Source organism: Lonchura striata, chromosome 1 (assembly GCF_050655825.1).
Source record: "Lonchura striata isolate lonStrDom1 chromosome 1, ASM5065582v1, whole genome shotgun sequence".
In the NCBI taxonomy this organism is placed as follows: Eukaryota; Metazoa; Chordata; class Aves; order Passeriformes; family Estrildidae; genus Lonchura; species Lonchura striata.
The window spans coordinates 98354385-98370363 of NC_140703.1; the positions used below are offsets into that span (position 1 = coordinate 98354385).

At 38.4% G+C, this 15979-nt stretch overlaps 1 long non-coding RNA gene across 1 annotated transcript in view; it reads right to left on the minus strand.

Moving 5' to 3' along the window:
- Positions 1 to 2882: 2882 nt before the first annotated feature.
- The window catches only part of LOC110469210 (uncharacterized), a 210184-nt gene continuing 197087 nt past the window's right edge, over positions 2883 to 15979 (minus strand). Inside the window, exons 5-6 of the long non-coding RNA XR_014956542.1 lie at positions 12176 to 15317; positions 2883 to 5986 (exon numbers count right to left, since the gene is read on the minus strand). This is a non-coding gene — a long non-coding RNA (uncharacterized LOC110469210). The remainder of the gene's footprint in view (positions 5987 to 12175; positions 15318 to 15979) is intronic.

Sequence of the window (15979 nt, forward strand, 5' to 3'; positions counted from 1 at the left end):
ATTAGACATTATTTGAATAAGCTATACTAGAACCAGCTCTGAAGTGACATGTGTCTTGCTGGTTATGAAAGATAAAAAGCCTAGCAATGCCCACTAGAAAGATCAAACTTTCTTTCCTAATTTTCCTTTGTCAAAAGATATGGAGTAGATCATCTTTGATCAACAGAGAAAGTAAGAAGTACAACCCCCAGGAAAGCCACATTGACAAGTAATTATCAAGGAACACTAAGTCAAGTTCCAAATAGGAGACCTCAGTGTTAGACAAAAACCTTCTCTGTTATCTAAAAACTAGGATTGAATTGATTTTTCTGCCCTGGTTGTCCCTAATTACTTTCTCTCCAGATGTGTTTATCTTCCATTAGAGTCAATAAATAAAATATACGTAAGCAAAAGAAAAAGGCTGAAATTAGGTGAGATGAATCTCACTTAAGCCCTCAAGAACTAAGTGTTCTCTACCAGCCTTTCTCCTGTGACAGGTACTGGACTATGGCACTAAAATATGATCCCTACAATTATGTTGAATAAATAAATGTCATCAATTCATACTGGAGAATAAATAACTCTATTTACAGTAATTGGTAATATTTCTGCTACCTGGTAAAGCACTACCTGGAAAGATATCCTCTTGTAATAAATACCATAGAACTAAACAAATGTTCTAGTACTGAGAAAAGGTACTTGTGTAAAGAAATGTTTGGATATGTTTGCCATTCTCTGCCTAGAATAAATGTAATTTACAAACTGCATTGCCAAAATAATCTCTACTTGTGTGAATTAAGCTGTGAAAAAATCAATTCTTTTGAGCTGAGATTATTCCAATTATTTATTGCTACTGAAATAAAATAAATAATACATTTAAGCTTTTGCAGCTTATCTATAACCACATCTGTGCTGTTAATAGGCTCCACAATAAACCACCCCATATATATCAGTTATAAGCACAGCTCAAGATTTCCTATTAAAGCATATTTTTGTTTTGCATCATCTGCAATGCTGGTGGCAGCGTATAAGGGAAGAGTAATTTTCCAAAGCATTTAGGAACATGTCAAGAGAAATAGCTAGAAGTATTTAGATTAAACATTTAAATTAGAGATTGCTTAAGTAAGTGGCTAAGTGTGTTATTGGACTGCAGCATCTATGATGCAAAAAACCTCACAAGCTCCTTGTTTCCTTAAGAATTACTTCATAAACTCATTGTATGAACAGCTTCTGCCCAGAAGCAGTCTCCTGTGAGCAGGTAGTACCTTTTGGCTCCTTAATGGTGTGTCATTTCCACCACACTATGGCTGAACGTCGTGCCCTATGGATCTGATTATTCAGGGTGTGAATTCATACCAAAAGCCTGGCTCGCCTCCATCCCATGTCCTGAAGAGATGTCCTGACATCTCTTCTGCTGATACCTGAATTTGCTGTTGGTGCAGGAGAGAATCTTTCTGAAGGTCAGTGCCCAAACCTTATTCACTCTTCAGTAATTCAAATTCTGCACCTCTGCTTAAAGGAAGGAAAGGAGTGGATTTCTTGTGGGTTTTACTTGTGGAACAAGTTTCATAGAACAGTTAAACTCTAAGAGAGTCTTAAGCACAAGTCATTGTCAGGGTTGACTAAAATGTGATTCCAATGAAGATATGTCCCTACATATTTTTATAGTGTTTTCATAATGTAAGTCATCAGCAAATCCTCCACCTCCCATAACAATGTGATTAAAGTCTTGAAAATGTGGTATATTTACAGCATGGCAAATACATTTATCTTCTCTTAACCATTATCTGACTTGCTAAAGGTTTTTAATAGTGCCCAAAGTAATGGGACCTGAATAATTCATGTCCAAATTAGATATGCATTAATGATCCCGGTGTAGTTAACTGGAAAACTAGGATCTAGCTTAGTGTATGCTTAGAGCAATAAAACACTTTGAAGGCTACTGTGACTGTAACTACTAGGCTCAATAAAGCTGAGTCACTAAAAAAGGAGTGATTTAATCTTTCCTGTTTACCTTCTCTGAAGTACACTGCTTGCAGAACCACTGCATTAAAGGAACACTTTATGTGGCCAAATAATCAGATTTTTGCTAACATTATTTGCAAAACACAATCATTCAATCATACCTTTCCCAGCAAAACTGATTATGTACATTTTCTCTAATAGATTGCATACCGTTTAAAAAGTTTGATAATTTGCCTGTAGATTGAAAATTAATCGGACTGTAGCTTTCTGAGCATTATCTCAAATTTTTAGCAGTTTCAGTTGAAAGATAACCATATACAGATAAGGCTCTCTTTTGAAGAAAAGGAGAAGATTTATTATAAGCAAAGAAAAAATAAAAAAAAACAAAAACAAAAAAAAACCTCACAAACAAACAAAAAACCCATACAAATAAACAAACAAACAAACAAAAGACAAAGCCACGCCTGGAACGGTTGGTGGGGTGTCCCTGCCGTGCCGCGCGCGGCCTGCAGGTGGCGCTGCCCGCCGCGGCGCTGCCAGGGGGAGCCGCGCAACAGGAATGAATGCACGCTCAGGATTGAAATTCTGCTCGCTTCAGTGGTCTGCCCTTATTCTTTCCAAACACAAAAACCTCTCTTTTGTTCTCCTTCAGCATTTTTGACGATTTAATATTATGCTTTATGGCTATAAAATTGTATACCCACAAACCTCTCTGACTCTCTCTCATCCTGTGGCTCTACCATCACTGCAGTGAGCCTGTCTGCTATTTTTGGCTGGGATAGAATTCATTTTCTTTACCTCAACCAGGGTAGGGCTCTGTTTTGGATCTGTGCTGAACACAGAGTTGATAATATAGAGATGTTTCTATTATTGCTGAGCAGTGCTTACACAGATCCAAGGCCTGTGCTGATTCCATGCCTGTGCCCATTTCCATGCTGGCAAGGAAACTGGGCATGCATGGGAAATTAGGAGAGGACACAACTGGGACAGGTGACCCCAGCTGATGGGAGGGATATTTGAGACCATATGACATCATATATGATATTTATATATACACACATATCATAGTGTATATACAGGTGGGGGGAAAGAAGGAAGGGGACAACATTAGAAGTGATGGCCTTTTGCTCTCTATATGAAACTGTCTTTTTCCCAGCCCACAAGTTTTCCAGCTTTTATGCTTTCCACTCTCTCCCTGATCCTAGTGGTGGGGAAGTGAGCAAGTGGCTGTGTGGGGCTTGGCTGCTGGCTGGGGTGAAACCACAACAAAATCTTGCCACATTTCTTTTTAACAATTCTGTATACTCTAAAGAGGTTAATTTATCCCTTAATGCAGGACATGCATTTCTGTGCCTAGGTTTGTGAGCAATTGAGAGTCTATGACAGTGGCAGACCAAAATATATAGGTGATATAGCATGTATTCTGTTATGCTACTTCATGCTAAGGCAGCCCAAGAGTTCAGTGTCTGAATAAAGGAACAGATGTTTTGTGTCAGTGCTGCATGGTTCAACCAAGGGCACTGAGGAGTCAGCAGAAGGCAGTCATCTTTGTCCCTGCACTCCTTCTCAATTCAGTTTGTTCTTCAGTCCACAAATAATATTCAAGATCATATTTGACATTGATTCTGAGCACTGTAGCCTAGATAGGAATATGAGGGGTAGTAATAAGGAAGAAGCAGGAAAAAAAATATACAGTATTTTTCTTTTCTTATTTTTATGTCTATACAGTAGTGATGCTAAAATATTTCAATATGAACTAGTTCTAGGTTGCAGACATTAAAGTTATAATTTTAATATGTAAAACCCTAAAGTGGATGGCTGTGTAAATTTTACCACAATAACAGGACAGCTATAGAATAATGGAACAAAATAGTTTGGAAGGAACATCTGAGGTTATCCACTCAATCCCCTGCTTAAAGCTAGCCCAGCTTACACCAAGTTGCTCAAGTTCTTGTACAGCTGGATTTTGACTACCTGCAAGAATTGAAATTTTACAGCTTCATTGTGCATCTCTTTCCAATCTGTGACCACCCTTATGCCCTTTTTTGCCACCAGGCTGTAGGTATGATTCATGATCAGCTTTGTGCACCAGGTTTCCTTGGGCAGCTCCCAATCTGTGCTGGTGCAGGAGCTTGCTCTGTGCCAACCAGGGCAGGACATGCATTTGCCTGTGCTCAAATCCATGTGGTCCCTCTCAGTCCGCTGAGGTTCCCCACACATGGTAGCTCTGCCTGGTGTCCAACACCACCTCTAATTTACACTCTCCTCAGAATTTCTGAGGGTCTCATTGTCCAGATCATGACTGTGTGGTTTGAGGGATCCTCCAAAATACACTAAATGACTAATTAGGAAAGGTAAATTGAGGGGTATAGGAAGTAAGTTATGGGTGCCCAAGAAGGGCTGTTCAGAAAAGAATCATGCTCAGTTGGCAGGGAGGTGGCTGATAGTCAGAAAGCAGAGTGCAGATTACTGATCCTAAGGTTCAAGAGGAAAACAAGTGTGAATATCTGTGTCATTGGAAAGAAAATAGTTGGGCAATGGTTGGAGAAGATTTTACAACACAGCTAGGGGAGCACTATATAAAATGGGAAGAGGAGGCAAGTACGTTTATATTTTTAGCAAAGGAAATCAGTTCCAATTAAACCACTCAGCATTTGGTATTTTGATATTTTTGTTCAGTTAATGAACTAAAATGATTGTTACTTTCTTAATGCCTATGTAAAGTACTAGAGTGTATCAGGATCACACAACCTTATAAGGGTTAATAAAAAAATAAGTCTCTAAAGCCCCAGATTGTTCACATTTCGATACTGTGACTGGATATCCTGTATCAGATAAAAGGAAAACATTCCTCTGGAAAGGAATAACCCTCCCTGTCTTGGTAAATGCTAAATCTGTGTTCTGTTTCTATTTAAAATGTAGCCAACCTCTTCAATGAGATGGAATTTCAGTTCACTTGCAGCAAATGTGAAGTAATACTCTCTTGTTTTTTCCTTCTTGAGTCAGTATTACCAATGAATTTTCTTCCACCAGTAAAAGACACTGGTAAATATAGTTATATAAAATAGTAACACATTGCTTTAAGCACTAACACTATTTCTTAATACATTTAGACAAAAGTCACTTTCTTTGACCTGAGTTTCTCAGCAGGAACTCCAATCCCTAGAAGGTTTTTTATGATCTGACATTTGAAATAAAACCAGAAATCATGTAAATAAGGCCTGAATGGGTTTCTCTCAAATCTGTTGGTATTCACTAATGTGAGGATTAAATCTGACTCTTAATTCACTTTACCATAAAATGGACAAGACTGTCTGAGAAGACATTCTTCTAAGTATTGCACTGAATTCTTTGTCCTACATATCATCTTAACCTATATTACATTCCTCTGTTAATTAATCAGAAGAAAACTGCTTTAAGATTTTTTAAACATTAAGTGTACTTTTACACCATCAAATTTTAAAAACCCAACACATTAGGAGGCAAATGAAAGTTGTCTGAAACCTTCATGCCCTTTCAATTAGAATTTATTTAATCAATACATATAATATATTGATCGAAGACATTTACCAAATAGTCCCAAACTGCAGACTTGAATTTCTGCAAACCTGTCATGTGAAAAATGAAATGTGTTTTTGCCTTAAGCTGAACTGAGCTACTCCTGCACTGACAAAGATTAATGCTGAGTTGTAAAATGCTGTCTAGAGTGCTAGGCTATTTGTGATGAGACCCTGATATCTTATCTTCAGGAATAAGCCTCCCGCTCTAATTGACCTTACTTAGAGCAGGGTGGGATTAGTCGTCCTTTCAGTCCTGTGATCTTTTTCAGTCATGTCAGATGCATTTTGTTACTGTTCCAGGTGCCTTCTTTTTGCATGCACTGAGGATTACCATCCTACTTAACGATTTTGGTTGAATGGCATCCTTATCTTCTCCTCAGCCTCTTCAGTTTACAGTGTCATGTATTAGTGTAAAGGACTGCGATACCTCCTGCAGCTGCTCCAGCTTCTTCCAGCAATGATCAGAGCTCTTTCTCATTCATCTGTAAATATAACATCACAACTGTTGGCCAAGGATGAAAGGGACAGAAGTCTCAAGTCTCTTCAAGTTCACCTTACAGCAATTGTTGGAATGACAGCTTGCATCCTATAGCAAGTCATATGGCACAGATTTTTTTATTAGATGGTAGACAAGTGTTTGCATTCTATGGAGCAATTAGCAATCCTGATGCTTGCTATCCTTCCTGTGGGGACCTGAAACTTCTAGCTCAGTGGGCTTCTTTGAGACCATGCTGTATGAGAGAATTAAAACATAAACAACACTAGATGGTGATTAAACCAACCATCAACTGACTGGTGATATTGTAGTCTGTTGCTTGGCAACTGCTACAAGCTGACAAGTGAATTCTTTCTTTTAGACTGATATTAATTGCCTCATTTTATTAAGTTAGACAAAAAAAAAGAGAAACAAACAGCATTACAATGAATTTAAAAGTTAACAAAAGATAAGATAATTTGAGGAGAGATACAGGATTAAATCACATAAAGGAGGAGAGGAGAGGAGGAGAGGAGAGGAGAGGAGAGGAGAGGAGAGGAGAGGAGAGGAGAGGAGAGGAGAGGAGAGGAGAGGAGAGGAGAGGAGAGGAGAGGAGAGGAGAGGAGAGGAGAGGAGAGGAGAGGAGAGGAGAGGAGAGGAGAGGAGAGGAGAGGAGAGGAGAGGAGAGGAGAGGAGAGGAGAGGAGAGGAGAGGAGAGGAGAGGAGAGGAGAGGAGAGGAGAGGAGAGGAGAGGAGAGGAGAGGAGAGGAGAGGAGAGGAGAGGAGAGGAGAGGAGAGGAGAGGAGAGGAGAGGAGAGGAGAGGAGAGGAGAGGAGAGGAGAGGAGAGGAGAGGAGAGGAGAGGAGAGGAGTAAAAGCAACCTTTTGACAAAATAGAACGGTTTTGATGCAATGATTTTTTTTTTCCTAAATGTAGACCTTCATTTGCATAAGAATTTTGTTGGACCAATACTGAAGACCTTTCAGAGTAATCTTAAATAATCTAAAAAAGATCCCATTAAGAATATTTATTTAAACTCTCTTTGAATGGATAAGGAAATGTAAATTCAGGTATTTGCTCTAACTAGAGTAGAACAAAAACTTTGACCTGGATCTTCATTAATGAAGGCAATTTTATCCCACATTGCAATAACATCCTCTCTTGCCTTCCAAGGCTTTAAAGTGTTGCTCTATTTTCAAAATTACTTTCTACATAATTTTTCATGCTGCTTATTGGATAATTCCAAAGATCACCTTCTGCAGTGAACAGGACAAGTTGTAATTAGCTGAGATGATGAACATGGCTAGACTTTGACAAAAAAGAGCAGCTTTCATATAGCTCAAATAATTCATTGAAATTAGTTCACCTGATTATTTGGATTTAAGGAAAGAAAATAAAAGCACATAATAGTACAGGCACAGTAACTACAATACAATTAGTGTAATTGTAATGTAATTGTAATGCAGTTGTAATTTGTTAAAAATCATTCTTGCTAATGTATCTGAATTGTGAAGTCTAATTGAAGTTTACTTGATATTTTCATCTTCTGTATAACACAAGAGAAACTCCTTGTCCATTGCTTCAGTTGTCTCAATTTTTTTGTTTCAGTTTCTCTGAAGAAACTGGGCAAAAATCCCTGATATTCCATTGATATTGCAATAAGGATGTCCAGTCAACTGCTTGATCAGAACATCTCTTTGTATGGAACCAGTGGTATTGTTATGAGAAGGGGATTTGGATTGACTTCCTCTTCTGCTGCATAAAATATGTTCAGGCTTAGTGAATCCAAGTTATGCTGATTCCTTAACAAAACTTCAGGTGATTTCTAATATGTTTGGTAAAAGGCCAAGGATGTGCCAATGCTGAGCACCACATTCCTGTTAGGTGCTCAGTTCCAGGGGCCCAGGTTGCAGCCAAAGCTGCTGAGGGAGTGAGGCAGGGAGGGAGACAGCATCTTTGCTTCAAAGAAATGTTAGCGTAGTGTCTCTCATTTAAACCAAAAGCTAGGCCAAGGATGAAAGAAGTAAAGTTAGATTTTGTGCCTAAAATGATGTCTGGGATTTAGATGCTATCCCTTTCTCCTTGAACAACTGGCTTACTCTTTTTCCCATGGTCTTGCTAAGAGGAGTTGCTGACACTTATCTTTAGACAAAGTGCCTTAACTTGATTTAAGGTGAGCCAAATGTTCTCAAGTGCTCATTAGCTGTGTCGCAAATGACCATCCTCAGTGCCAAAAAGAATTCCCTTCCTCTCTCCACTGCCCTGCTGGGCAGGGCAAGGGAGCACCAAAGGAGTCTGATCCAACTGCCCACTGGAAAAGTCACTCTGCTGGGAAGAGGAAGCACTGAAGCCCTATGGAGGCTGCTGCAGACTTTTTTCCCATGACTTTTCAATGCAAAAAATGCCAAAACAGTTGTGGAAGCAAGAGCCAGGGCTTCACGGATTGCATACATCTCCAGTGTTGTTTGCTAGACAGTTGTATGCCTTTTCCTGGAGACAGCAAGAATTGGAGCACTGTGTTGAAAGTTTAAATGCCAAATAACTTTAGAATAACCTGCAAAAAGTAATGACTTCCCTAAATTTCCATGAGAAAGGTGCTGGAATGCATCTTGAAATAGATGAGTTTTTATCTTTTTCCAAAGCCCCTGACCTCAGTGGTATGTGAAAAAGAGAATTGCAAGAATGCAGGAGAAGCTGTAGTCTGTCAATTCTACTTATTTCTCTGTATGTGGAATTAAGTTACTAATTAGGGTAGGGAGCCATAAGAGAAGTCACATGGTCTTTTGCCCTGAAGATCTTAAAATTACAAATACTTGAAAAGATATTCTTAACATAGACCTGGGAACTAATTGGTTGTGGCTGTACACAAGGAAGAGTTCATTATTTTCAGTTTGCAAAATATCTTTATCCTTAGTATTTCAAGATTCTTGCTAGTACTTAGACAGAAAACCATCATTAAAAGTAAATAGGTTATACTGAGGGATTTTTTCAGTATGAAGTACTCAATCTCTTGCCAGAACTTAATGAAATTTATGATGTGAGAATGTCTACCAGCTGAAAAAAAAACTAAACTCTAATTTTTTTTTGGCTGTAACAAATCTGTAATAACCTTTAGCATAGCTATGTCAGTGATTTTCACAAGCACCACACACTATGCATAGAGAAAGCTAATTGTGAGACACCTGAGATCATTTTTCTGTGTAAAAGTAGCTAGTCCAGCCTTTCTTTGGCAGTTGTTCCCAGCTGTATACATTAAGTGGCTCTCTGATACCTAGCTGAATATTCTTTAGAATAGCTGGATGAGTAAATCCCACAGTTATGATACTCTGCCACTCCACTCCATGGGACAGCAACATCTGTTTGGGAAGAGCTCTTTCTGTGCAGGCACTTCAACTGATGTGGTCCTCACAGAAACCCCCAGATCTTCCCAGGGACTTGGGTGGATCCAACCTGGAGCAAGGCACCTCCAGAGTTCTGAGCTGAGGTGGGCACCACCTGCCTTACTGGTTTCAGTTAGGCAGCAGCAGCCTTTGCTGCTCAAATAGGAAAGACCCTCAGGAAAGGGCATTATCTAGATGATCAAGAAGAATGAATCAGAAATGTGGGCTTTGTCAGCTGCTGTGAAAAGCATATTCTTCTGCATGATGAAGAAAACTGAGTATATGGAAAAAATATTATTATTTAATGAGCTCCCATTGTCATTCTCATTTGAAGTTGCTAATGAGGCTGAAGTCAATATCTTTCATCTATTCAGTAAAGTGAATTCTTCATCTTGACAGTCCAAGATTGCCAGTGGGTAGACAGAGCTTTGTGAGAAGAACTAAATGGTGTTTACGGTGGTGACTGATTATCTCCTGAAGAATCATGTGTTTTTCTCCAACAGTAGAGGATATAATTTAATTAGACTGTTATTTTAAATGTTCTGACTTTTTTAATGTATTAACTTATGGCCTGTGGCTGATAGAAAAGAAATTAACGCTGACTCCTTTGAGTGTGGAATGAATTGCATTTTGCAAGGGGAGAAAATTAATTATAAATGCCTGCTATTTAAGTTTTCCAGATTCAGATGATAAATGAAGCAATTATTACATGTCAAGTATATAAACAGTAATTCGTCAACATTTCAGCTTATTAATTCTAACATTTGCCATTCCATGTAACATATTTATCACGTTTTATTGCTTGTTGATGAAAAATCTAGCTTAGTTCTCTCAATTATCTTTACACAGCTGCATAATGAAGCAACAAAGTAAGGATGTATATCATACTCCTGAATGCCATGAAAGGATTCTTGTTTGTCTTGACCTGAGCTCAGAATAAAGCACTGAGATCTGAGCCTGGCCCAGCTACAGGTGTTCCTCATTTCAACTTCCCAGCCTTGCTTTCAAGGTGTTATGCTGCCATGCAGATTGCACATCAAAGTCCATTTCTGCCTATTAATGTGTGGCCCAAGCCCCACTGATTCAGTCTTCCTGGGTGCTCCTTCCTGCTCCTTATAATCCCACCTCTGTGCTTCCCTCATCCTTTCTCTATGCCAGCAATTACATAAGAGCTGGACTGAGAGAGCTCCATCATTTTCACATCTGTCTGAAACCCTGGTGCTCTGCTGCACTGCCCACAAACTCTGCATTGGCATGTGTGACCCATTTCCTTTCACCCTCTCATTCTCAGAGACATCTGTCTAATACAGGATTCTCCACCTTTTACCTTATGGACTGAAAACAAAGGCTTAAGCTCCCTCTTGACTAAGACAGACATGTTTGTTAATGATCTATTTATGGAGCTGTTGTAAAATCTTCCAGTGCTGTGCAGCTGCTTCAGTCTGGAGGCTCTTCTTGTTGGTGTCAAAATGCAGAAGCATGGCCATGCAAGTGGATAGATCACAAGCTGGATAGCCTGGGTTTTCTGACAACTTTTTGCTGCTGTGTGATATGTGATAAATTTTTTTATATCCCAGGGTGAAATTTTGGCCCAAGTCACACTGGTGGAAAAATGCCATTACTTTAACCCCTGGTGTTTTGTTATTCCTTCACAAGGTTAGCCAAACTAGGTTTTGGGCTGCAAAAAACACAGTAAACACATTCCACTTGAATTTAAAGGAAAAGGAAAATTTAAAAGCACATTTTACAAACCAGTCACTTTAGGAAAGTCATGTATGCTGACAGTTGCTGAAATGGCTACTATACACTCATTTTAGGCTTACCTGTAATCAAATAGCTTTGCTAATAAACTCTAAGTTTTCAAGCCTTAAGGCTGCATCAGTCCCTAGGACTATTTATCCACAAACACATGGTGCATGTGAATTATGGAATAAAGCAAAACCTGCACAGAAACCCACACTTGCAACAGGCACCTTTGCACCAAGAATCTTGATCTTATTCCCCTATTGACAAGACAGAGGCTGAAGCAGACCACGGATGACCAGGATGATGAATGCAGCCAGTCTGTGTTTTGTCCTGGACTGGCACAAACCCAGTTCTGCTGGGCCATCCACCCTCAGAGCCATGTGCATGGCTTCTCCCTCTAAACTTATCTGATGAGTCTTAAGTCCCATCTTAAAAACAGTCCTTCCCATCCCTGAAGGGAGTGCTTATTACCTTTTAGCTTTTTTTGTCTGTTTCAACATATAACAGACTGCAAACTATTACTATCAAGTAATTGATATTGCTCTGATGCATACAGGAGCAAAAAGTAATTTAATTTGTTTGTGTGCAATACCTTTATATTTATTATGAAACAGTGCGTTTATAGGAGCTGCCACAATGTTGTCAGCATAGGATAAGTTGGCACCAGAGTCTAACAATATCATATAAAAGCAACATTTGAATTAGTTATCATATACATCAGTCTCACTTGCCCTGATTAGTTAAGCAGACATGCAGAAAAACAGTTTTAAACAGAAACTTAGAAAGAAATACCCAAATTTGTAAGGTTAGTATATATTTTTAAAATAATAATTTAAAAAAATTGCCCATACAAAACATTAATAGTATTATACTTGAGAATACATGGAACAAATGACAGGTTGACAGTTTGTTCAGAAGGCTGCACAGCACAGTAGTACAACTAGAGTGGAGGATGTCACAACACCTGATATCCCAAAATAAATTACGGGCTCATGAACAGAACTTTTTAGTTGACAATATCAAGTTTGTTCCATACTTCCACCCATGTCTTGGGGTCAAACAAATGTTACCTCTCTAACAGCATCCTCTTTCCTTGTCTTGCTGTTGTTCAAAGAACTACTTGCAGATGTTCAAGGTTACTTTCCTGCAAGAGACAGGGAAGCTATTGCATTCCTCTTAAGAAAATAAGAGTCTTCTCCATGTTTACCTAATACATGTATCAGGCTGTGCTGTCTGTGTTATCTCACAGTGTAAAATAAAAATCTTAGAGGCTATGTTCATATATGAATAGTCATTGAGATATTGACTGTGTAACCAGACATTGTGGCCTAACCCCAAGTGAGAGCTAAATACCGTGGAGCCACTTGCTCACACACCTATAAGTAAAGCCCCTGGGTAATAATAGTAATAACAATAATAATAATAATTAATAAAGAGGAGACAATAAAAAGAGAGAGAGGAATAAACCACAGAAAAACAAGTGATGTGCAATCCAATTGCTCACCCCCTGCTGACCAATGTCCAGCCTATCCCTGAGCTGTGAAAAGCAGCTCCCAGCCAGCTCCTCCCAGTTTATGAAATGGGCATGATGTCCTATGGTATGGAATAACCCTTGGGCCAGTCTGTGCCAGCTGTCCTGGCCATGCTTCCTCCTGGCTTCTTGCACACCTATCCACTGGCAGAGCATAGGAAAGTGAAAAGTCTTTACTAAGGGTAAGCACTGCTCAGCAACAAGTAAAGCATTGGTGTGTTATCAACATTGCACTGTAACAGCTACTAGAAAGAAAGAAAAGAAAATCTCTAGCCCACAAAACCAGGACTCTAGGAATAAGAAATAAAAGAGTTTCATTTGTCTTTTGCATTCCTATACACTCTAAGAACATCACATATATGTATTTCTGAGATGATCACTTTGTTTTGAAGAATTAGAATGTTAAAATTTCTTCTTCTCTGCAATAGTGCTTTCTTTCAGCTATATGTTTTTAATGAGGACTGAAACAAATGCTGACTTTCATCTGGATAGTATCTGAAGCAGTGTCTTGCAGATGCACATGACCCTACTTAATTTAACTGACTTTAGCAGTATTTGAGGATTATTTAGATGTTCTCTGCTGACTCAGTTACAAAGCATGCTAGAAAAGCAAAGAATCATGTGCTTATCTCGTACCCTCCTGTGGCACCACCAGTGCTCTACTTGCTGCTGCTTTTTTTGATTGATATACCTGAATATTTCAGTCCATTTAGGGGAATCTCTATACACTCTACTAAGCTAGAGAATAGAGGTACCTCCTAGGTGATGTGATAGAAATTTTTTTAATTAGAATATTGTGTAAAAAAAATCCTTGCAGTAAATAAACCAAGTTTAGTTTGGTTTGTTGTTTGTTTGTTCTTTTAAGGGGCACACTGATTTTTACAGAGATAATTATCTTGTACATAATTGGCACCTTTAGCTAAAGGCCCTGAGAATACTTTCCATGCAGACTCAGTAGAACTCTTCATTTAAAAAAGTAATCAAAATTTCATAGCAAAAATCTAAGGCTGATACTTATCCAAGATTTTCTCATTTGGAGCTGGACAATAAAATGAGAGAAAATATCTCAGAATGTGAAGGGCATTGAAGGGAGACCACTTCAGATATTTTTGAGCATAATTCAACTCACTAGCTAAATTAAGGAGTCCATCCTGTGCAAATTCAGCTCACTCAAAATGCAAAGCCTGGGGTATTTTTTTGGTAGGCCTTCCAGCAAAAACAGTCTCAAAATAAAAATACATAAATCCATCCCAGTCTAGGCTGCCTTCAGGGATGTGAGAGAAATAAAACATAATACATCCCAAGAAGATGTATTTATGACATCTGGAGCAGGCTCAGTACAATGAGGTTTGGACCAAAGATTGCCTCACCATTTGCTAAGCTATCCACAGTGACAGTGAGCAGAGAAGGAGCATAGCAAACCATTTACCTAATAACTGAGCAAACAGACTAGATCTTTTTTAACAAAACTATTTTGAAAAATATTTTAGCAACAGCTAAAAAATGTGACTAATAAAACCCCTAATTTTGTCCAGGAGTACTTGCAGTAAGTCACAAGGAATGCAGCTTCTATCCTCTCTGTATCCCATTATCACCACAGAAATAAAGCAGGTAATTTACAAAATGCCAAAAATTTGCTTGCCAGGACAAAACAACATTGTTTATTTTTGTGCTTGGTTGAAGGTCTGTCGTTATTTTCTTAAGGGGTTGGAACAAGAATAGCACTCTTCTGAATGTCAAAACAGTTTGACAGTTTTTTTTAGCAGCATTACAAAGTCATGATCTGCTTTTGGTGTTGACAAAATTAAAGGTATTATGGAAAAGGTAAATATTCTATATTCCAAACAATATGGGTTGAGTGAATTTGACTCATGAAATTTCTTGCACACTACCAAAAGCAATGTCATAAAGATTAATCCTGTCTCTAGGTTAAAGAAGGAGCAGAAATACTGCACATTAGATTTATCAGTATTGAATACAGCAGTAATTTAAATTCTAAACATGTTTTACTCTTGACATTATTTGATACAAAAGTCACATACCTATCTCTTTACACAAAGAGAAAAAATAAGTGATTTCTTTTTTTATATGCTTCCTCAAAAGTCTTTAACATCATCTATATTAAAAAAAAAACAAAATCACAAATAATTTTGCTTATGCTGAAAGCAGGAAGCATCAAGCTAAAGAAAAAAACTAATTGAAAAAATTAAATTAATTAAAATTCAACTCTAATTGATATAGCTGATATAAATCCTTTCCTTTTAAGTGTTTGGATTTGCTAAATCTTCTACTTCACTGCATATGTTTTCATGTCTAGTTTTAAAAGTTCTTATTCTGTCAGAATCTTTACAATCAAAATTCAAAGTAATATTTTTGCTTAAGCACAGAAACTGGTTTAGGATAGTATAGCAACCTCTCATTTAGAGAGAAAATCCATTGAGAGGGGAAGAGTAAAGGCAGAATGGAAGATTTCCAAGAATCAATAAACATTTAGGAATGTACTGGAGATGAGAATGTATAAAATTGTTATCAAGCTTCCATGGTGGTGCACTTACTCACTGTTCTTGGAAATGTGGAAGTGTCATTGCGGTCTCCACTGAAGTCGGGGGGAAGGAGTTGGTTTTCTGATATGGATCCAGGTGGATATAAGAGGTTTACCATATCACTAAGGAATGGCTTGTCTGAAAAATACAGAGAATATCCCACTGGAGCCTTGGACCTGGAAAAACACTGCACCTCCTTTTGCAACTTAGTCCCATGAAAACTGAGCAACCTGTAAGAATTACACTCATAACTAATGTTGAGTTTATGGTGGCAGCACTTCATTAATATGCAATTAACTGTCCCCATGAAAGAGACGAGAATAGCAAGCTGGGCTTTATCTTGAATTCAGTTCTTTGAAAAGTGCTTTTCAAAAAAGTCAACACCAGCATTCCCACAGCCATAGATATAAATCCATGGAGCTCATGTCGTCTTATTTACTTTTTCAGGTGTATGACCAGTTTCTAATCTCCTCAGATGTTACTTCGCTACAGCAATTTGTCAAAAAAGTCCTGAAGCTTCTCTTAAATTTTTTCGTCCCAAAAAAAAGTAAAAGTGACAGATAAGAACCCAGAGGTCCACCTGCCTGGCCTGCATTCTGCAGTAAAACCTCTCTGCCTGAGCAGACATCCAGCAGACAGTGCCAATAGTGGCCAGGAGCTTTGTGTGAACTTGTGGGATGTGTCCAGCCCTGGCAAGGTGTACCATGACACCTGGGTGCCTCAGAATTCCTTGGTGGGGAGTCAATCTGCTTCTCAATCCAGAGGAATTGCTTGGCTGTGTAATTTCTGAGAGTCCTTGT